Here is a 24,589-nt window from a genome sequence, read left to right on the forward strand (position 1 = left end):
GGTTTCCCTTGTTAGGAAACCCCTTTTTTAGAATGCTATTTTAACGTGTTTATGGGTTTTGAAGCACAAGAAACGGTGTAATTTCGCTATTATTGGAAACAATAAAGTCTTAATTTGATTCTTTAAGAAAACAATTTTTATACAGTTTTTTAAATCCACGTACACGATTTTTAATTTAAAAATTGTGTTATATTCCCCAATCGAACAATTTGACAGCATACAACTAATCAAAATGTTTTCCATTTATTCATGCTTTTAAGTTCAATCTTTGAACACAAACACGTGCATAACACTTCAGATGCGAGTTTCATCATACATTTGATCGTTATATTACATAAAAAGTTACTTTGTTTATAAACTCTGAAATATCATTTTCTAAAAAACGTTATCCTGCAGTAAACGATAATCAAATGCAATTTTATTTCAAAAAAATCGGGACTCGAAACATGCGTTTTGTTATACCTTTTGTGCAAAAATATAGTTTCACATTATTCAAAACACTTTTGGAAAACGTTTTGTTGCCAAATCAATCTTTAAGAAGCTAGTACCAAAGTGTATGCAAAAGTGAGGTTTCGACATTATTCAAATTAAGTAGCAAAATGTCAATAAAGGTATCAGATGATACAAAAAGACCTAAAGAGTTAAGAAAAATCCAGTCGGAATACACCACGGGGACATTTTCTTAAAATTACATTTAAAAATTCCCGAATATCATAATACATACATTGCAATAAACAAATACTAGGCTAAGATCGTTGTATTAAGTTGAATGTTTCATTATATTTTAAAGATGCATTGTTCCAACAAAGCTACCAAGGCCATAAGTTGCGAATGAGGACCGAAGTACAAGTAATGTTTTATCAGGTCCATAGGGCCTGTGATTCGCCCGGAAGAGCGTACCTTTGTATATGGTGATATGATCTTGATAAAAATAAGAAACACAAAGAGCTGAACTGCTGACATATAAAATGCTCCAATGATGTTATTCGTCCTTGAAACAAGATAAAATCCGTTTAAATACAGATAAACAATGCAAAAATACACCATACATACGTTTACCAATGAGCAATAGGTAAACCCAAACTGATAAAGCTGTAAAATTAGAAATAGTTATTCACTGGAACGCCTTAACCTCCTAGTAAATATTTTTAAAACTTGAAATCAACAGGACACAACGTGAGGGCGTGAGGTTACCAACATGTATTGAGAAATAGCCATTTTGTGCACCCTCATACTAAGACGCCTTATATGACGCATGTGTATGTCAGTTTTCTTGCAAATTATTTCCGCTGTCACTGTCCACCAAAACACATAATTTGACGAAAAGTTATTTTCTAACATTGTCGCTTATAAATACAAAAACATACTCAAATCGCGAATTCCATCGAGAACGATCCGCACAACCAATCAGTAACAGCACGTTGATCACGTGCTTTTTGTCGAGGGTTTTTCGTTATAATTTTTATCTTTTTATTAACATATATATATATATATATATATATATATATATATATATATATATATATATATATATATATATCTACTTAGGGCATTAAGGTGACCGTATATTTTTTACGGCATTAAGGAGACAATTTGTATATTTTTTGTTTTATACTTTATTTTGCTTTTTTGTTGATAATTTAGTATTGAAATGATCATTTATTATGAGTACAAAATTTAGGTTTCTTAAATTAATTAACAAAAAATATACGTAATTTGCGGTCTCCTTAATAATTTGTAAGTATGTTGCAGGTTTTAAGGGGACAGGTATATATGTAGAAGGGTTTATGGAGACCAGTGTATATATAATATTATTTTTGAGGCATTAAGGGGACCATCCATATTTTATGGCATTAGGGGGACAAATTATATATATTTAACTTTTGACAGTATAGGCTCCCGTAACCTTAAGAGACAACTTGGTAATAGTATTTTTTATAATTGTGTATAATAAATCCACAAACAATGATCAGTCGAAACGGGAGGACTGCAAATTTCATAGGATATTCATCGGAAATCTTTTACAGACCATCTCATTCATTAAATGCAAGTCAGATTCAGTCACTTGGTCTCTGTACCGTTTGATAAACAAAATATATAATGACCAGGGGCGGATCCAGGAATTCTCGTTAGAAGGGGGCGTTACTTAGGGGCGTTTGCAGGAGGATTGAGGGTTACTCAATCAAGTAATTTTTAACAATTTGTAGTCGGAAATGATGCATTATGTGTATATTTTATTATTTTCTTCTCATATATTGACACAAAAAGTAAACTTGGACGATTTTAGAGGGAGCGCACGCCAACTGCACCCCTTCTCAATCCGCTAGTGAATGGTGACTTAATATTTGATATATTATGGTTAAATAGAACTTTCAGTTGAATTATATAGAAACTGTAAATGCTAAATACAAGTTCTGTGCTTGTAAAAACAATAAAAGTTTCGTCTGCACACGAATGTGTCTGTTAACGTTTGAACAGTTATATAGCTCATGATTAAAGAACATTGTTCATTGGGTTCATTGTGACCCATGGAAGTTTTTTTATTAAATTCCAACTTCCCCTTAAATTTTACTTGCCTAAAAGTTTAACCTAAGTCAATCAGGGGCCATAACTTGTATTAAGGATATGGAGTTATGTAACCTCATTGGCTTATGGTCCTGAACAATTGTGTGAAGTATTAAGTCAATTTAATGAAGGGTATAGAACGCCTTAACCAATAGGCTACTGAGACGGTTTTAATGCATGTACTCAATTGCAGATTCAGGGGGCGGGTTGGGGGTGGGGGGAATCGGTCCCAGCGCGCGCGCCGTCCCCCACGCCTTTGAATCGTCCGTTTATAATATGTTCTCAGTCAATATCGGGAAAAATACAATATTAAGATAAAAATGCACTATTTCGGACTATAAATTGGGGGAGTCTAACCCCCACCCCGGTCCAACATTTCAAGCCATTCAATTTCTGTTCTGAGGGAGGGACGGATGTGGAAAGATTAAGCCCATGAGTTTCACGTACCCCTTCTTAAGTCAATTCCAGAATCTGCCACTGATATCTGTAATCAGATTTGTTAATTCATAATGTTATTGTTCCTTTAAACAGTTTAAACCTTTTATGTCATCAACATAAACAGACGCATGTTCAGTAAAAAAAATACTCTGTATACAACGTTCTCGTACTCCAGAGCGATGATGCTATGCATTATATTTATCACCATCTGACTGACTGAGTAACTGCCAAAACTTTTCCGTTAAAGAGACTCTCTCATGTTTTGGCACCAAACATATTTTTTCTCGTAATGCATCTGAAAACACTTATATGTATATTTATTTTACTCCTTGGTACTGAAATTGCAGAAATAATAGTAACCAGGTTGATTTTCTTACTTCAATTGCATTTTTAAAAAACGATTGAAGTATTAAAAATTAATCTTGTTCAAGTTGGGAGCAAGCACATAGGGGTGCAGATAACACATAGAATAAAAAACGGATCGCTTATCCACTCGCCCACAGGGACTCATACTAAGGTGTTGAACATTTTAACCTTAATGGAAGTTATTGGTTTATCACGTGATTATGTCAATCAACTGATTGTGCAACAGCCTTTTGTTGAATCGGGTTAGTAACGCATTTCCAAATATTGGACTTCAAAGACTATATGTTAGCACATATCAATATTTATTGAAGGGTTTCAGCCATCAATAGCTTAGCTTTAACACTTCGTTTGATACGCCATACTTTATTTCGTAATAACAATCTATAAAATCCAAGTAAAAGATGCATTTTTAAAACCCTTAACGCTTCATAATCATATCCTCTTTAGCGGCTGAGGAAGCCGGTCCAAACCATTCACATACTTTCCGAGTTTCTTAATACGAGGGTATAGCCAGAAGTTCGTGAAATTCCTTAATACAATCAACACATTTTAATATTTTTCAACGAACGTCAGCTCGCTATAAAATCTATTTCAGCTGTAAATGACATAGAAAACTTCAAACTGATACATAAAATATAAAGGAAACTACAGCTTTTTCATTAACATGAGATCAGTATAGCCCGCGCAGTTCAAACGTCAGAATCTGACGTCAACGTCATAACTTATCAAAGTAAGAGCCGTTCGCCGCAATACAACGTCGAAGTCTCGCTACCCACTGCCGCTAAATGTCACTGAACCACTCTGACTTGTAAAAATACAGGCGTGTCTGAGCTTCACTCTGTAGTGCCTGAAAGTCATTGAAGCGTTTACCTTTAGTTCACATTTAAGTTTCGGAAATAAGGCAAAATCGCATGGTGGTAGGTCTGGCGAATAAAGGGGGTGGGAAAGGATCTCCGCTTCAAGCTGGATTGTCGCGGTAGTCGGTGCCTCCTCCGATCTATGTGCTGATGCATTTTCCTGGTGAAGAATCCACCCATCATGCAACGCCAGTGGTCTCTTAAATGCCATCGCCCTCTACAAGTCACGCCTCAAAACCTTAAATGGAGAACATAACTGAGGCTTATAACATTTGTCGCGTTTTGCGTACTTCATCAAATATAATTAAAACTAACACTTATTCAATCCCATATTTTTAATCATACACTTTTTAAAACATTGTTTTATGCAGATTTTATCAAGTCCTAAATATTGATAAAAATGAATTTTGTTATATATTACTTTACCTTTTAGTAGGAAGCACCCGTCACAGATTGGCTCTGCGGAACTGCATGGAGTAGGATAACACCGTGCACATCAAAGAAGAAAATGATCATATACTTTCCTATCGAGCAGGATGGTCGTGCCTTCTTCGGAGGCGGGGAACTGGTAGTCTTCCATTGACTGCTTTGCTGTTTTGTCTTAGGGTCGAAATAAAACAGTCAGGTTTCATCGCAAGTGACTATCTTCTCAAGAAAACGGTTTCCTTCCTTTTAGTACCGAGCTAAGGATCGGCGTGATTCCCGTACTCTTTTGCTCATCTCATCTTCTGTCAGCAGCCGTGGAACCCAACGCGCACTCACTCGACTCATTTTCAAACTGTCTTTCATTATCCTCCGTACCGACCCATAACTCATGTCCAACATCTTGCATATTTCATAAAGAGTGACTCGACGATCAGCGTCAACGATGTTTTTTACGGCCTCGACGTCACACACTGTAGTTTGTGAAACCGGTCGCCCAGACCTCACGTCGTCACAAATGCTTTCCCGCCCCTCACTGAACCGCTTGTGCCACTTGTAAACGAGCATTCGCTTCACTTGAGTTTCACTCGATGCTTCATTCATCAGTTCAAGTGTTTGCGATGGAGTTTTCCCTAGGTTTACACAGAACTGTATCACTGCCCGTTTTATCAATCTGTCTTCTGGCGTCATTTTAAACAAACTTTAACTATTCCGTTCAAGCTAAAATGTTTCCTTTGAAATAAACAAACAAACGCACTGACTTAAAACTTCACTTCATCACACGTTATTAACGTCACGTCAAATGTGCAAACCTTCGCGCCGTTTTATTGGTTTCAATGTGAGTGGTCAACAAAACAAGATATTGTCATGGGTTATTTTAGCAACTGCGGAGGAATGCGCGACCACCTGTTTCCATAGTGATCACTACGTTGTCGTTATAACATGCTTTACGATGAATCTCGCATTCTTAATTTCAAATTACCTGATTATTATTGTATGAAAGTTTAAAAGATATGCTGCATATTGTTTTCATTTTATCAAGCTTTTCCACGAACTTCTGGCTATGCCCTTGTATATAAATCTCTTATAAATTTGCTAAATAAAATTCAACATGGGTAAACAATTATAAAAAAATAACGTATTTTATGTATTGTAACATATTTATAAAAAATAGTCACTTGAATCAAATGAACATTTTCAATGTACTTTCTTTCTCGCGGAAAGTGGACATTTCATCTTACTCCAACAAGTGTGGGGTATGGTTGATTCTCTTCGTGACTGAAATCAACTTTTTTAAACACTTGGTGCATTTCAAATGTAGTCCATATAAACATCCCCTTCAGATTCTTTGACGATTGCATTTCCATGGGAGATCACTGCGTAGGATAAACATACAAGTGTTGTTTAGCCACACTGTGGTTTCAATTATGTCAGGGGCGTAGCTACCCCTCTATTCATGAGGATTCATAAATGTGCTGGTGGTTCGGGGCAAACTTGAAAATTTTGAAAACCATGGTGCAATCTAGTGCATTCTGGGCGTTCCGATGTGCATTATTTAGTACTGGAAAATAACCAGTTTTAGATTCATGTAGTCAAGTTCGCATACTGCAACTTTGGTTGATTTTTTTGTCAGAATCATGTGGATTCAGCCGCGTATTCACGTATAGGCGGCTACACGCCTGTATGTTGTGCATATGAATGTATAATTTGGTTTAAATGATGCATCCTTAATATAACACCTCCTTGCTGCTACACCAATAGAAACTTCATGGGATGTTAATAGTAAAAGAACTAGCACTGACGTTCCCATTTTTGTCTGGGTCATTTAAATAATAGAAAACAATTTACAAGATAAAAATATTTGTTTTGACTTCTTTAATGAATTATATAAAAAACATTGTACAAAGATATCATGACACTTTTAAACAATAAGTATGGTTGTTAATTAAACAGTATGCTAGCTTTAAAGATTTAGGCAAACCATTGGAATTTTACAGCGGTCTTAAAAGGTGTATTTAAAGCTGCAATCTCACCGATTGATCGTTTTGACTACCGGTACTCTTTTATTGTTTGCTATTCTAAATAATTTTTATGTGCAGAAACCTTAATCCTATTGACACAAAAGTAATCCAATAGTATGTCTTCACAAACCATTCTACAACAATATTTTGTCAATTTAACTCAAAGATTGATTATTGTTTTTTTGTCAGACAAACACAGAGATGGCCCTATATCGCTCACCTGATTTGAGAAAGGATTCTAACTTAGTTATTGTTTGGACACTAACTGGACACTTTTGGTCTGACTTTATAATGCTGCTGGTGAAAATATTAAAAGTCCCTAAATAATGGGCTTACAAAAACATGAAATAAAATGTATTTGTTTAAAAATTACAAAGGGCCATAACTCTTACAATATTTAAGTTTGTATTGAGCAGAATAAAAGGCTTTGCCTAAAATACAAACTTAAAACTATATTTACAAGTAAAACAAAACAAGAGCACCGCGAAACGGAGCATTATACGCCCGAAGAAGATTCGGCTCGAGGTCCTTTTAATGTAGTGATGATTTGTATAAAGTTATTTGAAAATCGCTTTATTAGTTACCAAGTTATGGCCCGGACACGGAATTGCTAACGGACGAGTAACAAAGATGTGGCCCGGACACAGAATTGCTAACGCCCCCCCCCCCCCATGGTAATTCTAGTCTTCGAGGTATGGACCTGGAAATTGCGCGCGACACATCCTTTTAATGTAGTAATGATTTGTATAAAGTTATTTGAAAATTGCTTTATTAGTTACCAAGTTATGGCCCGGACACGGAATTGCTAACGGACGGACAGACGGACGGACAGACAGATAGACGGACAGACGATGGAGGCCATAACATAATACGACCCTTCGGGCGTATAAAAATCTACAAATATGTTTTTTGTATCTGGTTTTTGAGAGAGAATGATCGGAAGAAAACATCACACATTAACAATCATATTAAAAAATAATTTAGTTTTTTTTTTTTAAATTATATTCTATTTCAAAAACACTGCAAAAGACAAGACACTTACGTTTCAATTTCTTGATTTAATACATTGATGATTATCAATTCTTATGAAGCGAGATGGGTCTTACACTCTGACCAGTGCAACGTGCATGTTCTTAGTTGCTCAGTTATTACCTTTCTTAAAATTCTCCTCTTGATCTGAGCCACGCCAAAATGATGGGAGATGCTTTTGTTGTATTATCCATCGGAATGTATAGCACCTCTGTGTTTCTGTTTGTCTCCTGAAATAGTAAAAGTTTATTAATAATAATCACAATAATAATTATCAGTGACTTTTACTGAAATTATTTTCACCGATTGTGCCTTGCACATTGGGGAACAAAGTTGACTTCTGAGGAGAAGATTTTTCCATATAGACATATAACAAAAAGTAGCTCCGCACCCTGGAGCAATGATTTTTATGAATCAATATCCGGTGAAGAAAATTCATACAGGGTATTGAAACATTTGTTTTGCTTCAAATGAAGACTTTTAAAAAAGATAACTTAACTAGCTCTTCATCATATTAAATAAAAATTAGCAGTCTATGCCGCACACGGAGCCCCGCATTTGATCTTTTACCATAGTTTGATTGAGAGTTAAGTTTCACATCGACAAGTCTTTACAGGTCTATTAAAGCTGCACTCTCACAGATTGAACGTTTTGAAAAAGGTTATAATTTTTATCTTGGAATGAACCAATGTATGCAAAATGCATGGAAACCTGTGATATAAGACGGCTGACAAAAAATGTCTTTGAATTCCCGTCAAACATGTCCGAACCAAATTCAAACTTTGGATAATCACTGTGATTCACGATGAAATTCAGCACTTCTTGCCCAGTATATATACGTTTACTTTAAGCGGAAGGCAAATTAAAACAAACACATTTGTCCGAAAATTAATCAAGCTTTAAATGGTAGTAGAATTGTCATTTGTTCATGTAATTTTCAAGAATCAGGAAAGGAAATAAATGTTCTCATGTTGCCAATTTAGTCCCGATCATCTAGACGCTTGTATCCAGATCTATATCGTTCATTGACTCTAATTAGAGCGGCTTCATGATTGAGACTAGCCGGTTCTTTGATAATTGTTACGATCGAACAGTGGTTGAAAATGTAAAGTGAGACCAGTTTTTTACCTGTTATTGAACAAACTGTTATGTTGGCAGGACTGTCCTCCTCAGCAATGCAAAGAACAGCAATGACTGGCTGGCACTCTGTAAAATGGCGATTAAAACATTATGTCCAATTAAAACTGTCCCATTCTAAACAATCCATCAGCAATATATATAAATGAGCTGCGCCATGTGGAAATGTGTCTTGGGAAGTTGACATCATTCCATGTAATGATGTCATAAAGATGAGCAGAAGACATTACTTACTATGCAGTAAAAGTTCTTACTTTAACAGTAAAGATATCTTTTTTTGAGGAAATTAATCAAAGTGAGCTCTTTTATGTCATGTTTCTACAGTACCGTAGGTCTTGTACACATCTATGTTACATATATAAATAATAAACAGGAATAAAATGAGGAGTTGTGTACACACTAATTCCTCCTTATGTACTGTGTAACTCAAGAAAAACAATTCATAATTCTAGTAAAAACAATCCATAATTCTAGTAAATCTCTAGAATTCCCTTACTTTTCTCGCTGTACAAAAATGAATGAGGAGTTGCAAACAAGCAGGGCCATAAAACTTTTGCCATTTAATCTGTACCACAACAGCAATTTAAAGACAGTGATACTCATTGATGGAATAGGCACTTAGACAGCTACATTTTCTGAGAAATGGAGATCAGACTAAATTCTCCAGAGATAATTTATAGCTTTATTTGAAATAAAGAACATGTTACAGTGTTTATGTTAAACTTGTTACTTATCCCTGATAACACAATCATTACCTTCAAACTGGTGATAAAATAAAAACAAATATACCTTATTAAACACTGTTTACTATCACATCTGTACCCCCCCCCCCCCCTCCCCCCTTCTTACATACCTAAGCGGCTCTTACCAAAGTAAAGAATGAAAGGTCCACAAGGTCAATTATAAACCATGAACCATGAGAATCCTGTTTACTAATTTGATTTTAAATCACCCAAAAGGCTTTCTACACATAATGGTTCCTTAATTTAAATCTAGCCTCCAAAGTTGTGATTTCATTGAAAGACTTGAGATACCTTATTTAAAAAAATGACGAAAGGAAAGCTTAAACGCAGAAGTCTGGACGGGTATACGAGCCTGGAAATAAATACACAAAAGCTCACCATGCTGCTAAGGATTCTTATATAATTCCCGGCCCAAGTTCAGCTGGAGATGTTGATTCCACACGGCTGGATAACCGGCCCAGTGCACCCAAGCTTGGCAGTATCTGCAAGAGGAGGGTGTATATCTGGGAAAACGCATTTATAATCAATTTGCGAAAGTTCTTATCCGCCATAAGTAGTGAACATGTATGTGGCTTATAGATTATCTGAAATGAAGTTTAATAAAGGAGACAAGGTTCGGTCTAGGATCTAAACCTGGATTTTGATGCTGAAATTGTAAGTTTTGTTCAAATGAAGTATAAACTTAAAGTGAGTACAGAGATATCTTGAAGCCCAGATTTATCACTTTCCTGAAGTTTGTAGGGCTACAATTTGCTGTAAACTGCAGGAACTGTCCCCATGAGCCTTTTGTCTGTTAGGGGAATGGTGGCTTAGGTAATTGGTGGTACCACTCTGCATTTCTTATCCACACACAACACAGTGTATCTGAAAATGACAGAGAATGGCCATGTACTTATGAAAGCTATGCTAGAAATACGCCGTTATGAGTGTATCAGATGACATTTCCACACAGAAATTGTGAGGCCACCAATACAGCAGTACTGACATCAATGACGAAAACATATATATCTGTCATGGAGCTGTGCTGGTTCTGTGGCGTCAAAACCACTGCAACTTGGCAATTCACTAGAAACATCTTTTCAGAAAAAAGAAACAACCAATACTGGGTAGCCTTTGTCACCCAGTGAACACCCAGAGCATCTTGTTACTTTGAGCATCTATTTACTTAGAAGTACAATGTAGCGTCATTAAGATCTCAAATTAACAAAAAAGTGTATCCGAAAGCTTTAAATACTGAACGAAGTGTAACTTTGAGGCGGGCTGCGAGCAAATACTTTCAAGGGCAGAAATCTCCCAGAAGTTTGAAAAAGATTATGCAAAGCTCTAGCTTGATGATTTGGGCCCAATTTCAAATTGTTACTCAGTAACACGACGGCGTAAATTTAATCAAACATCAATATAGTTACACAGGAAAATAAGAAATAGCTTTAAACTCTCTCACATTCATGGCAGAGTGTCTGGTGACGGTTAAACATTCAGCCTGGTGGCTGGGGTAACATATCTAAATCCCTAAATGGATGATCTGATCCCAGCCAACAGATCAGCGAAACACGAATTGTATTGCGTGTCCAGGGGGGGGGGGGGGGGGGGGGGGGTCCCAAGGATATCTTGACGCAACTTACCATAGCCGCCTTGCGTTTTTGTTCACAAAGCCGGCACACACAGTTCATTCTCAGTTTGCATGTTGTGTACTGAAAAGTTCCAGCTTTCCATGACACTCGCAATAAACCTATCCATGAATTAAAACAAATTAACAAATAACTACCAGGTAATTATGGAAATATAAATGTCATTTTTTACTTAAATTATTGATAAATACAACTTATATTGCAGTCAAACTGGATAAAATATCAGGAAAATGTGTCCTGTTCCAAAAAGTGTGTTTTGAAGTTGCAGACAATAGACCAAAGACCAAGAATTTAAGTGTTCAGACAGGGGCAGGCAAATCTTAAAAAAATATCAAAATTTTAAAACTTAAATAAAACTAAAATTATACAAACCTTATATAAATCATGTGTTAACTTGAAAATACATACAAGAATACAATGTACACATAATCAAATGCTACCTCAGAGAATCATTTTTTTCAAGAACTACTTAAAGGGGTACTGCAACCCGCAAGCCTTTCGTTGTGGGCCGACACCTTTAAACCTCTTTCCCGCACATTAATTAAACACGTCTTATGTTTTGTCAGTGCCGGTTTTGATGACCAGTATAAATCCAAAAGCAGTTTTTCTGCCAAAATTTACCCAAATGATTTGGATGAATGCTTAACAAGAAAGTGCAGTGTACACAATCAAATAAAGTATTTAGTGTTCCAGCAATAATGAGCAATCTGAAATCTGACCCCTTACATTCCTTAAATATTCACAAAGTGTTAAGTTCATGTGTTTGTTATCTTTTTATGATTCAAATGGTAAAAAAAATGGTGCAAATGTGAGAAGCCCTGAAGAGGAAAACTGATATTTTAATAGAAATAGTGATAAAATCACTGACATTATGTTTACTTAGCAACTAAAGCAACAGACCAACCAGACCTACCAGTATGCTAATCTATATTTAACTGCTAAATTTTAAAAACCCAAAACATACAGATAAGATCTGTGGCGCAGTTGTTTACATTGTGTGATTTAAATGCATATATTTTTGTTGGTGATTAGTTTAAATTAGGGATGCAAACGAATATTCGAATATTCGAATATTCGATCAAACGTTTGGTATTCTAATGTCAAAATCGGTATTCGAATATTCGAAAAAAGTTCAATAAAGAGAATAAAACACATTTTGCCTACAACGCTGATGTTGTTTATAAAGTTCGTTTGTCTTGTTTTTACAACGATTGGCCCCTTATGCCAGAGGTGTGAATGTGATGACTAGACACGCGTCATGTGTCATTTAGGTACATAACGCCGGGTACTATAAAAGGTCCCCCTACTTTTACAACAACTAGCTAACCGCCCGGTTAGCTCAATCGGTAGAGCGTTGGACTCTGAATCGAACAACCCGGGTTCGATTCCCGGGCGGACCAGGTCACTTCTGTTGTGATTGGTTATGAAATCCTTTCTACGACCATTCGCACTGTACCACTGTCCCTGGCATGTACAGAAGTTGTCAGTTCCTTGCAGAGGTGAAGGCACCCAGTACTGGTTCTGCCCAGGATAGGTGTGCGATGGTTGAACTGTCACTCTGGGACCCTTCAATGTGCTCACGCCGGGACCCGGAGTATAAACTACTAACACCACCACAACAACTAGCTAGGGATCGGCTTTAACACCAATGTATTGTCTTGGCTGCAACTACTGTACAACAAAGCGCAAATGGAAGTGATGATATGAATGTCATGTGCTACAACAATGTTGTTGCATATATGTGCTTTTTAAATAAACTGTTTCCATGTTTCGATACAATTTTCGTGCTTTGAAATGGATTTTAGGATATATTTCCTCTCTTGTTGTACAATAGCTGAGTCCAATACACTTATGTTTTCGTTTAATTATTTTACTAGAACCGAGTTGGTTTGGGGTTTCCATATCTTTATTTAGTCAATTTAGAGGTCAATCTCAGAACGAGGCTGATTATCCTACGGAAAGACCCTCCATAGGCGCAAAACACTGTTTGACTAGGAATCCATCTAATTTCACATTGTTTACAAAAGGCAGCGGAATTGAATTATTCAATTTGTTGTTTATAATGTTTTGCTTTTTTCTTCCTGAAAATGGAGAATTTCAAAGGCTCATTTGGGGAAATCAGGGTCCGTTGCGCGTACTGGCTACGACAAAGTAGGGTAAAAAACGCCCCGGCTATTGCTTTAGCGAATAATAATAATATTTAATACATCTTCTAAAATACGTATTTCGGTAATCGAATATTCGAATATTCGATCGAAAGAATTACCGAATATTCGGATATCAATTTTGCCATTCGTTTGCATCCCTAGTTTAAATCCAACTGAAGCAATCTCTTATCAATATAAACCTTAGTTCACCCAACAAATTAAATATTTGAATGTTAGAGGATTTGTTTTCAGAAGATCAGCAATAATGTTTTTTCTTTAATTGTCTCAATGAAAAATGTAATGTTCAAGTTTATAGGCGCTGTTTTATCTGAGAATTTCCCTGGGTGTGAACCGCTTACTGTGTCCAAGTTATCCAAGCTGGATCTAAGACATTACTACAATATGGGCAATTTGCTCTGCCATTTTCATAGATAATACCCGGTAGTGTATTCCAAAGGTATTCTTTTGGTACATTGAACTCACAACAATATTTGAACTCCTGACGTCCAGCACCGTTGTCAGATTATCTAATCCAACCACTATGCCATTGCATGCTCTTTACTGAACGAAAGATAAATGAATACTCACAATTTTGAACAGTATTTTTTTGGTCACAGATAGCAACCTTTTAATCCCACTTAAACCTGTCTTCCCTATTTGGCAAACGGAGAATTTTTAGAAAATTTGTTATCTGATGATCCTGTAAATTTTGTGTGGATTGACTAAATACTGTTCGAATTTAGCAAATCAAAACTAACATTTTGGGTTTATTCAGTGTAGACCCTAAAATATCAATTTTGATTTATAAGTATGTAGATTTGTTTAAAAGCTCAGTACAGTTTACTTTACTTGTTAAGTTATCCAATTTCTGTAAAAAAATATTACTAAACTTGACTATAAAATACTGTAGGGGGGCGTGTCGTAAAGTTAAGAAAAAATCCAAATAATGCAACAGTCAATTGCAGCATGGGCCCCCAAGGTCCTGCTAATAGCGGGGACTTTGACTTTCGGTCCAGCCAATCCCAGGTAAAATTCCCGCTCTGCACAGACAAACAGCTGGTAAAAGCCCTGTCAAATGAATTATGATCATTTCGTAACCGCTCATTGTTGGTCATTTCGTAACCATTGTGTTAGTCAATTCGTAACCGTTAAGAAATCGAATGGTCATATCTTAACCGTTGACTCCTATAATTATGAGGAATTAATTTAATACCATTTGAATTTACAAAATAAGTTTACTGTAAGTATAAAACATAAAAATAACAACATAAACAAAGTTAAATCTAGTAGTTGTATTCCTTCTTTATTCCTAATAGTGTAGTGCGATTTGCCAATAAACTCTGAAACTATGACAAATAGAAACATTCACACTAGCTATTTTTTTATGTTGCGAAGGAAATATTATAAGCAGGCTGAATATTAAATGTAATAATTTTTTAATTCATAGATGCTCTACCATTGAGAGGAATTGTGACCTTAAGCCAATATTTTTTAAATATATAGACCATATTACCTTAGAATTTCTTTTTTATTAAATTGCATAGAAGTATTGTAAAATGTAGTGAGTTTGCCGAATGAGATTATGCGCTTTTTATATGCTTATTGTATTAAAAATGTGCCGATATGTTTAATTTTGTATCTTGTTATTGGAAATTAATACCATAAGGCCAAATAAAAAATAGGTGTGTTTCAGGTAACACTGCTAAAAAAATAGGGTAGGTAGGTCGGAATATTTTTTTTTTTTTTTTTTTTTTTTTTTTTTTTTTTTTTTTGATATATTGATTTCAGTAACTGTTGACTCAGAAAGTAACAAAAATAAAAGTCATCAATTTTCAGGTTTATCAGTAGTTTTTAAACATGTTACATGCTTCAAAGGAAACATTCTTTATTTGTCTGGTTAAATACTTTTGACAATGATGGTTGGATTTCAACTAAGTTATGGTACACCACTCTGCTATTATTTGAGACTTTCCAGGAACGGTTTTACTTTTCTTTATGCACCCGTTTGCTTTCAATCACCCTCTGTAGAATACTAACCTCCCTGAAACATAATTACATGAAGAGTGGGACGGCAAATTTACCATATAAGCCATTAGCCAAGGAAACCTCAATGCTGTCAAGAGGACCTGGGGGTTCAGGTTTGAAGAACAAGTCCCCGGCGAAATAATGACCATGGTCGACCATGGTCCCCACGGTTTTTGACAGTTTTTGACGGTCAACCATGTTTTATCATGGTTAACCATCAAGTACCGTGGCAAAATCATTGCCTGGACCACGGTCGACCACGGTCGACCGTGGTCGACCATGGTCTACCATGGTACAAAAAAGATCACCATGGTATACCATGGTTTGACCATGGTCGACCATGGTCTACCATGGTACAAAAAAAGATCACCATGGTATACCATGGTTTTTGAAGGTCAACCATCAAGTACCGTGAAAAAACCCACAGTAGACCATGGTACAAAAGTTTTACTCCGAGAGTCACCATTTCAACCATGGTCTACCATGGTACACCAAGGTTGACCATGGTCAGCCACTGTGACAGTTTACCATAGTCTACCATCATCCTTTTTTTATCTGATTCTTTACTTTGGATAAGTCTAAAAATGATTTGTTGATTTTGGTAAATTACAGAAATAGCAACTTAATAAATGTGGTCTTATTCTTTACTGATATTTAGTAAACACACAACTTGTCAACAACAGAAGTTGTGTTTTAGTATTAACCCTTTACCAGCTGTTCTGCTAATTTTAGACTCATCCACAACGAAAGCATCTGATGAAAAGGAAGAATATCTATTGGAAAGGAAGAATGCCAAATTTGAAAACCTTTGAAAACATTGTGGGAAATAGAGCATTTGCTCATTACCGAGCATCTATGCTCCATTACCTCTGTGAAATGATGTTCTTGTGTTTAATTACTGTTCAAGAACTATGCAAAACTGTACTAGAACAGTAACTGATCACTTTTAAGAACAGTTGTACTTGAACAGTTCAAGAATACTTTTTAAGAACAGTTCTTGAATTTTTTAAAGACTATTGTTGTTCTAATACTGTTCTATATTAAAGTCTAGTAAAATATAAGAACATTTCATGAATAGTGTTTGCACTTAAAATGTTCTTGAACTGTTCATAAAGACAAATTGGCACATTTAAAGAATAGTTTATGAACTTTTATGTTCTTAATATGTTCTTGAAATGTTCTTTTTAAACAATTTGGCACATCATAGGAACAGCTTATGAACATGGCAAGTTCTTAAAATGTTCTGCATATGTCTTTGAAAGGAAACTTGTACAAAAACAAGTAGTTGCATAAGCAACAGGCAGGAAGTTGAGGTAGCTGTGGTTACAACTGGCTGGTGCATTTAGTGTAACACATTTGGCCCAGTTATAACCCAAAGATTATAAATAAAAAAATAACAAACGTAAAGAAAATTCCATATCAAAATAACATGAACATTAAAATTAAATTTATTTTAATTAAAGCACCACATATATCATATGTATCATGTAAGGTGCCATGGATTGCTCACAGGTCACATTGCCTGGATACAGTAATTTATATTTTTTATATATTTTTTTTAATAATTTTTTTTATTTATTATTGTCAAGATTTTGTCAAGTTATTAGTAGCTTTTTTCATGAAAAATGTGGAATATTTTTTAAAATGACATATATTCACTATCTTGTCAAAAAAAAAATTAAAAATAAAAAAATATAAAAAAATATTTTATTTTATATAAAATTACTGTATCCAGGCAATGTGACGAGCACCTGTGGTCAACACTGGTTAATTAGTTGTTAAACCGGTTAAATATAATATTTACAAAATACTATAGCCATATTCTAACATAGCTATATAACTATATTCTAACGGTTACGCATTTAAGACGAAACGCTCTTCACTGGCGGAGATAGTTTCGAACGCCCGCCATTTTTGTCGAAATAATGCGCCAAATAAACTGATGTCTTGTTTCGTTTATTTAAGGTAAGTTCAAGCGATGTAAGGAGTATAATTTAGTAACGTTTATAACGATCTTTTACGCTAATATTATTGTTGAAAATAACATAGCAACATTTTGAAGTAATGAGCAAATATGTTTTGCTGTAATACATTTTCGCGACAAACATACGAAATACGTTTGTGTAGAAACACAGTTAAATGCTTGTTTTTGACTAGCGTTCAGCTAATACTTAATTTATATATATATATATATATATATATATATATATATATATTAAAGCAGCTTTTAAATTTGTTTCTTAACGTTGGTAAGCTATTTTTGTCGAGAAAAAGGATCAATTGTAATGGGCCGGCAGCGATGCAAAAGTGGGTGGGGAAGGTCAAAAACTAAAACCTTTAAAAAAGTTTTTATTGTTTTGAGGAACGATCTTTTAGGGGAGTGAAACATATATTTTTGGCGACATGTTAGTAGGGAGTTAACAAATTTTACAATAGAATATTAATATTTTAATCAATACAATTCCATTTCACTGATTTTGATCTTTGTTAAGTTTGTTGTCAATCCTATTTATGTGACCATGGTCTACCATGGTATGTGACCATGGTCTACCATGGTATGTGCCATGGTCTACCATGGTAGTTCATGATATATTATGGTATACCATGTAACGTCAAATGGCCGCCCCACGGTTTATGACCATGGTCTACCATGGTGTGCTACCATGGTCTACCATGGTGTGCTACCATGGTCTACCATGGTATCAAACCATGGTAGGCCATGGTCTACCATGGTATAATACCATGGTCTACCATGGTGTGATACCGTGGGGCGGCCATTTGACGTAACATGGTAGTCCATGGTAGTCCATGGTCATATGACCATGAACTACCGTGGTAGTCCATGGTAGTCCATGGTTATTGGCCATCATTTTCGCAGGGGGTAACATGCAGGTTTTATTGCCAAAATTGCACATTTAAGTCTGACATATCAATCCGAAAGTCAGTATCTGACACATTTGTATCTGACAAGAAAATATAGTTCAAGAATTGAAACATACCTGCCACACAAGCACAAACGTAATTCACCTTAAGAGTTCGGACATTCTATAAATTCGGACATCCATTATTATTTTCAAAAATAATTTATTTTAGGTACCTTATTTTCGGACACCCAAAGGACATCGACTGAACTTTTACAGTTACTAAGTCTCACAGACAAAAATTATTGATCTTTATCGTTACAATGCCTGGCTAGATTACCTAACCGTATACATCACTGTGATAAGTTAGTTGGTTACTACCCATCCTAAACGATTTATTGCCTGGTGAAAAGGATGTGTGATATATTCAATGGAGGATTAAAGAAACAACAAGGGCAATGCAAAGATTAAGAAAACACAGACATGACATGTTTGTAAAACGATCCGCCAATTAACTTTGAAACTTGTATCACACTTTTAATATAGACTTTATGAAGCAATAATCGTACAGTAATACTCATTGAAACATCAATCATGCCAAGAAATACCAGCCAATTTTTCCACTTTTCATTTCTACACAAGAGCCAATTTCAGCTACACATTAACCCCTAATTGACCGAGAATCTGACCATGTGTTTAATCATGTTTTCATATCTAGGGAGTTGCTGTAGTTTGGGTCAAGATTTGGAAGAATGTATTTAATTTTGCCCAGAAAGACGTGAAGAAGTATCAAGTGTTAACTACAAATTAATTAAAATTACAGAGTACTTAATTTAGTAAAACTTATTATTTACTTATTCTTAAACAAAAATATGATGTTTTTAATGAGTAACATTATCGTTTTAGACATACATGTGTATGACAGATGTTAATGAAAATGGTATGCTTAACAAACCGTTTTATTTGGAATGAAAATGTAACCTATATTACATTATATATGAATCTGGCCGTCTCGTAGGTCGAATTATATTTAAGGGTATGCTTTACTAAGCGTATGGATATTGATTTTAAAATGTCAGATTTATTGGGTTCACATTTTTTAACAAAAACACACACTCTTATTGTTCATATTTAAAGCTTTGTTGTTTTTATTTCACTGTAAAAAATATTGAGTTCGTAAGTATACGTATACACCATGGAAAATGGGAAATACAAACGAAAATTAAAAAAAAATATCACATTGGCGAAACTGAATCTCCGAATGTTAAATTTACTTCAATTTTGTTCATATTATCATGAACTGATGAGGCGGTTAAAATGCATTTTCGTATAACTGATTGGGATTTGTTTTTGCAATGTTTCAATCTAAAAAAATGCTTAGTTTTGTGTTCATCTGGCATTGTCTTCATACCGTGACCTGTGAAAGAACATGTTTTGACCGACATAAACTCACAACAATGGTCGCTGTCCTTGAGTGACTCCTTTTCTGTAAAATATTGACCCACCCCCACCCCAAATAATAACATGACTCAGAACGTTACTGTAAATAGGTATTTAACCCCACCGAACAGAACCGACTTTGTTGGTCATTTAATATGTGTGCTCTTAAGTCTTAGTAATACAGGTGGTAATGCTGCAGCTATTGTTGTTGATACTGCCACTACTGCTTCTGCTATTGCCAATGTCAACACCACCGCCACAACACCACCGTCAGCACCACCACCACCACCACCACCACCACCACCGATGATGATGATGATGATGATGATAATGATGATGATAATGATGATGATGATACCCCTAAACTACTGCCGCTCCTGCTGAATTGTTGTTGTTGTTGTTGCCACTTCTACAACAACAGCTACTACTATTCCTTCTACTAACTATCATATAACTTCTACTGATGCTGCTAATCTTGCGTTAATCAATTATATGTCGCTGTGAATGAAGGAACTAAGCTTTTTGTATCAATGCGAAGACCCTTCATTTATCTATTTATAATGAGCGCAAAGTACAATGAACCCTTAAAGGGACTGTACACCAGATTCGCACCAAAAAAGTTTTCTTCTGTAACGAATCTCAGGACAATTATCTAATGGACTGTGTTACGCTTTATCATAATTGTAAAAAAAAGTACCAAAATGTAAAAAAAAACTGTGTCGGAGACCGGGTTCTTCAGTTAGTAAGTTTCAATGCATTGTACACATCGATGCCAAGTTTATGTCAGTTTTCGAAAATTTTCTCTTTTTTTTTCGCTATTTTATCATACGGAGTATAGCCCCTTTAAGCATATTTTCGACATCCACAGTTAAACAACTCCCCGGTATCATTTTATTAAATATACATGAGTCATAACATTTTGAGCCGGAAGTTGATAAGTTTGACTGGGGTTTGTGATTCTATTTGTTTCAAAAAACTTCCTCACGCCGGCCAAATCCTAAGAGCCTCTTATAGAACAATACCGTACTCAAGTTGTTAAATTAAACGACTTGATTACGGTATTGTTCTATAAGAGGCTATTAGGATTTGGCCGGCGTGAGGAAAATATTTAGCTGTCGGGGAACTAAGAAATATAGTTAGTACATTTGTACTTGATGTTTTCAATCTTTAAACATAATTAAACATAATAACAAGAGTGTGGTTTAGATAGTTAAATATTGTTATCAAGGAGATTGTTCATAAACAATATCAAAGATGTAATGCTTAGCTTAGTTAATTAATTATTATACTTTTTATAGTTAAGAAAATCATGTCAATACTTAATAATAAACTATTATTGAATTTTTATTTTTATTTTTGACAAGTGTCGTAATCAACAAAATGAGATGAAGCGTTAAATCTAAGAACCATGCACTAAAGAAAGATTTTTCCGAAAAATGACCAAAATTATTGCTCCCCTGAATTTCATGCTGGTCGTAATGGCCATTAAATGGAATGAATTAGCTGTAACAGCAGATAACTGATAAAAATTTCATGGAGAACCAAGTCAGTCCTTTAACCCTTAGCACAAAACCACTGAATGGAACATAATGCACATGCTTCTAAAATCCAGGTATATGCTGGCATACAGGGGTTTCCTTCTTAATTGAAAATTGGATAGGATTTCTTGGCATGAAAACAATAAAGTCAACACATTCAATGATACAGGTAACTATTAAATGTGATGAATTAAAGTTATAAATGCAATACTCAAGTTACAATAAAAAAACACCAGACACATTAATCCAGCATAACAATATCCATGCTCTCCATGAGATCCTCGTGGGTATAACTGAGTTATGTGACGTCACACAATGGGACTGTTTGATCTGAAGCCGATAAAAGGTGTTTATTCATTTCAATGCATGTATAAAATGGTGTTGAATGGGATTTTAACCATCTTGATGAAGGAGCTACAGTGACTTATAGGCGTAATAACCATTGATAACTACGGATAAATTAATAAGTGGTAAAATGCAGACATGAAGAAAAAAGGCAGGTTTACCATACATGTAAATAAAATGTAAAAATGGTTATTTTCTATGAATTCGTAGAGCGAAAAATTAATTATTTTAAGGTGTCCGAACTCTAAGGTGAAGTACGGTAAATACATTAAAAAAATCCAACTCTAATATTGTCAACTTTACGTACATACATTTCGTAACAAATGCTTTTCGTACCCAAATCACATTTTTTTCAGGGAAAAATAGGTTGGGGTCGGCGGGAAAAAATAGGGTCGGTCGGGTAACCTGAAACAGACCTATTTTTTATTTGGCCTAACAAATAATTTAAGGTTGTTTTTTGTCGGTTTCGGATATAAAGTATGCAGAATATGAATCAATTTGAGAAAAAAACAGAACAAAATTTTGTTCGTTTTAAACAATTCAAACAAATATAGTCAATGAAATAGGTCAAGAATGATCATTTATGTAAACGTAATTTTACTCAAAAATACATCGCGATCAGTCTTTAATTATTGTTTATAAGTAAGCAAAATGTAAGAAAATAATTAACATATTTTGGTAGTATAACAAATCATTTCTACTTTAGCATGATATATATATATATCTAATAACTATTGAGTAACATAAATTATTGGCTTGTTACTAGTGAGAATTCGAGTAATGTCTCCCAATTGGTGTCTTGGTTGCTGTGCCATATACATCCAGGTTCGAACAATACACTTAACGAGGTGCTAAGTGTACTATTTATCACCTTGTTAAATGGTGGTTATTATATGAGCAATTGATTACTTGACGGTTACGAATTGACTAACAGAATGGTTACGAAATAACCAAGATCAGCAGTTACGAAATGGTAAGGTTACGAAATGACCAGATCCCCGTCAAATGCCCCTGGGGACATCCTAGGTTAGGCCCAATCCCTGTTATCAGCGCAAAAACAGTAACACCGCATTCACTCAGCACTGCCGGTCCACCTGGAAGGTAAAAACATGGCCCATTTCCCCTGCTATCCCCGGTATAAACAAGACCTGGGCGCCATTGTTACAATTGACTGGTGCATAACTGTGGCAGAATAAGGGAAATATTTTATTGTTGCATTTATTATCAAATATGAGAATTTAAGACACATGCAAAAAGCCACAATACGAATTGGTGATGGTGTTCGTTCTGTTCTGCTATTCAAAGGTGATGAGAATGACTAATGACATGACATTTGTATCCTTTCGTCTTTTATTTATTAAAATCTGAGATGTTATGGGAGCAAATCACTTTTTAGATTGGAACATACCAAATAATAATAAGCGACGATGTACAGTAGTGGTAAACCAAGTTTGCTAGAAATCAATCGAGTTTCTCCAAAATACAAGCAAAAATTACACCGGATGTTGATACTAGTGATTTAGTTTCGGATGAACAAAATCCGGATAAATCATTTGCTTTTCATCCAAAGGGTGGACGATTTATACAACTGTACAAAAGTCATAAAAATAAACGAAAAAACGTTGAATATGTATTTTAAACACTTACCAAGTTACCATTCTCTTTCTGTAAGAGATGAACGCCATACTGCATAATTGCACGGAGATGGTACCACGGAGATACCCGAAAATTTCCGTTATATTCCGGAAAGTTAAATTTCTGTATACTTGAAAATTTGGATGCTGATGGTACACGAAATATCGAATTTCCTCATTTCTGTTTTTTATGGAATGAAACTTCGGGATAATATACAATAAGCTTTAAATAAAGTAAAACAAATAAAAAATGCTTAGTATATAGCTATTTTTGACCAAAATTATGATTTTTTCCCTGGTCGCCTTAATAGCTATTTTTATGGATACACAAATATACTAACACAAAAGTTTAAGAATATTTTTTTTAATATTAAAAGAGAATAATATTTAAAACAATGAAATGATCTCGTAAATAAACATTCAAGCTTATCAACTTACTGTCAATGGACATTTTTATTGACATTTGATACATCAAATCTGGACTGAAAATATTAAGGAGACCAATTTTTGTCGCCTTAATCCAGCGGTCCCCATAATGCCTAGATTAATATATATATGGTCACCTTAATATCTGTAGTAGATATATATATATATATATATATATATATATATATATATATATATATATATATATATATATATATATATATATATATTTATAGAAATGCCTTTATAAATAATTCCTTAACTCATTTACAAGTATAAAAATTATATTTATATATACATGTATGCACTTTTAACTGAAAACCAGTATACAAATAGTTCTTAGCCCATAGTATACATGCAGGTGGTTATCAATTTATCAATATATCAAAGAGCATATTTCATAACCTACATGTGCAAACTAGTACATAGTGCGTTCAGTAAGGCTTGCGTTTACAAAATAGTAGCAAACGTTTTGTTTTGTATCCATGTTGCGACGCAGCGCATACACTGCAAGCGGGGAACCTATCAGCAAACGTTCGACAAAAACAATTTTACTGAACGCATGGCTGATTACGTATGACCTTATAAACTTATTAATAATGAAACGACAATTGACTTTCACCACGTGTATGTATTAGAATATGTCTTATAAGTCGTTATGGTCATCACTCTTTTTGGAAAACATTTTGAGATACAATAGATACCAAAGTAAGTAAGAATTTTATGGTAAAAACCATAGTTAAGATAAGTTATTTTGATCGATTTATAGTACACAAGGGCTTTATAATTTAGAAAAAATACATTAATTCCAAAAGCTGCTTCCGTTCAAATTTTCATAAACAAATTTTCAATTTTAACATTTCGTTTTTTTGTTTTTTTAAATACCAGACAATGTAGAATGTTCAACACTGAAAGAAAACAGACTCAAGCACCTGGTGACGCTACTGGCGCTGTTCTGCTTCATCG

General features: G+C 34.7%; 2 long non-coding RNA genes and 1 other non-coding gene across 4 annotated transcripts; 1 reads left to right on the forward strand and 2 right to left on the reverse strand.

The window, feature by feature from the left end:
• Nucleotides 1–7,907: 7,907 nt before the first annotated feature.
• LOC128216988 (uncharacterized) lies at nucleotides 7,908–10,065 on the reverse strand. The gene is made up of 3 exons (XR_008258169.1): nucleotides 9,958–10,065; nucleotides 8,828–8,905; nucleotides 7,908–7,929 (listed from the first exon to the last, which is right to left on the reverse strand). It is a non-coding gene; the product is annotated as an uncharacterized LOC128216988 (long non-coding RNA).
• A 242-nt stretch (nucleotides 10,066–10,307) lies between these two features.
• LOC128216976 (uncharacterized) lies at nucleotides 10,308–23,701 on the reverse strand. 2 transcript variants are annotated; one of them, XR_008258167.1, is made up of 3 exons: nucleotides 23,211–23,701; nucleotides 11,202–11,296; nucleotides 10,308–10,443 (listed from the first exon to the last, which is right to left on the reverse strand). It is a non-coding gene; the product is annotated as an uncharacterized LOC128216976 (long non-coding RNA). The 2 variants fall into 2 exon arrangements; XR_008258166.1 differs by having other exon boundaries at nucleotides 22,972–23,701.
• Nucleotides 12,536–12,612, forward strand: Trnaq-cug (transfer RNA glutamine (anticodon CUG)). The gene has a single exon. It is a non-coding gene; the product is annotated as a tRNA-Gln (tRNA).
• Nucleotides 23,702–24,589: the final 888 nt, after the last annotated feature.

This window comes from Mya arenaria, chromosome 14 (assembly GCF_026914265.1).
Source record: "Mya arenaria isolate MELC-2E11 chromosome 14, ASM2691426v1".
NCBI lineage: Eukaryota > Metazoa > Mollusca > Bivalvia > Myida > Myidae > Mya > Mya arenaria.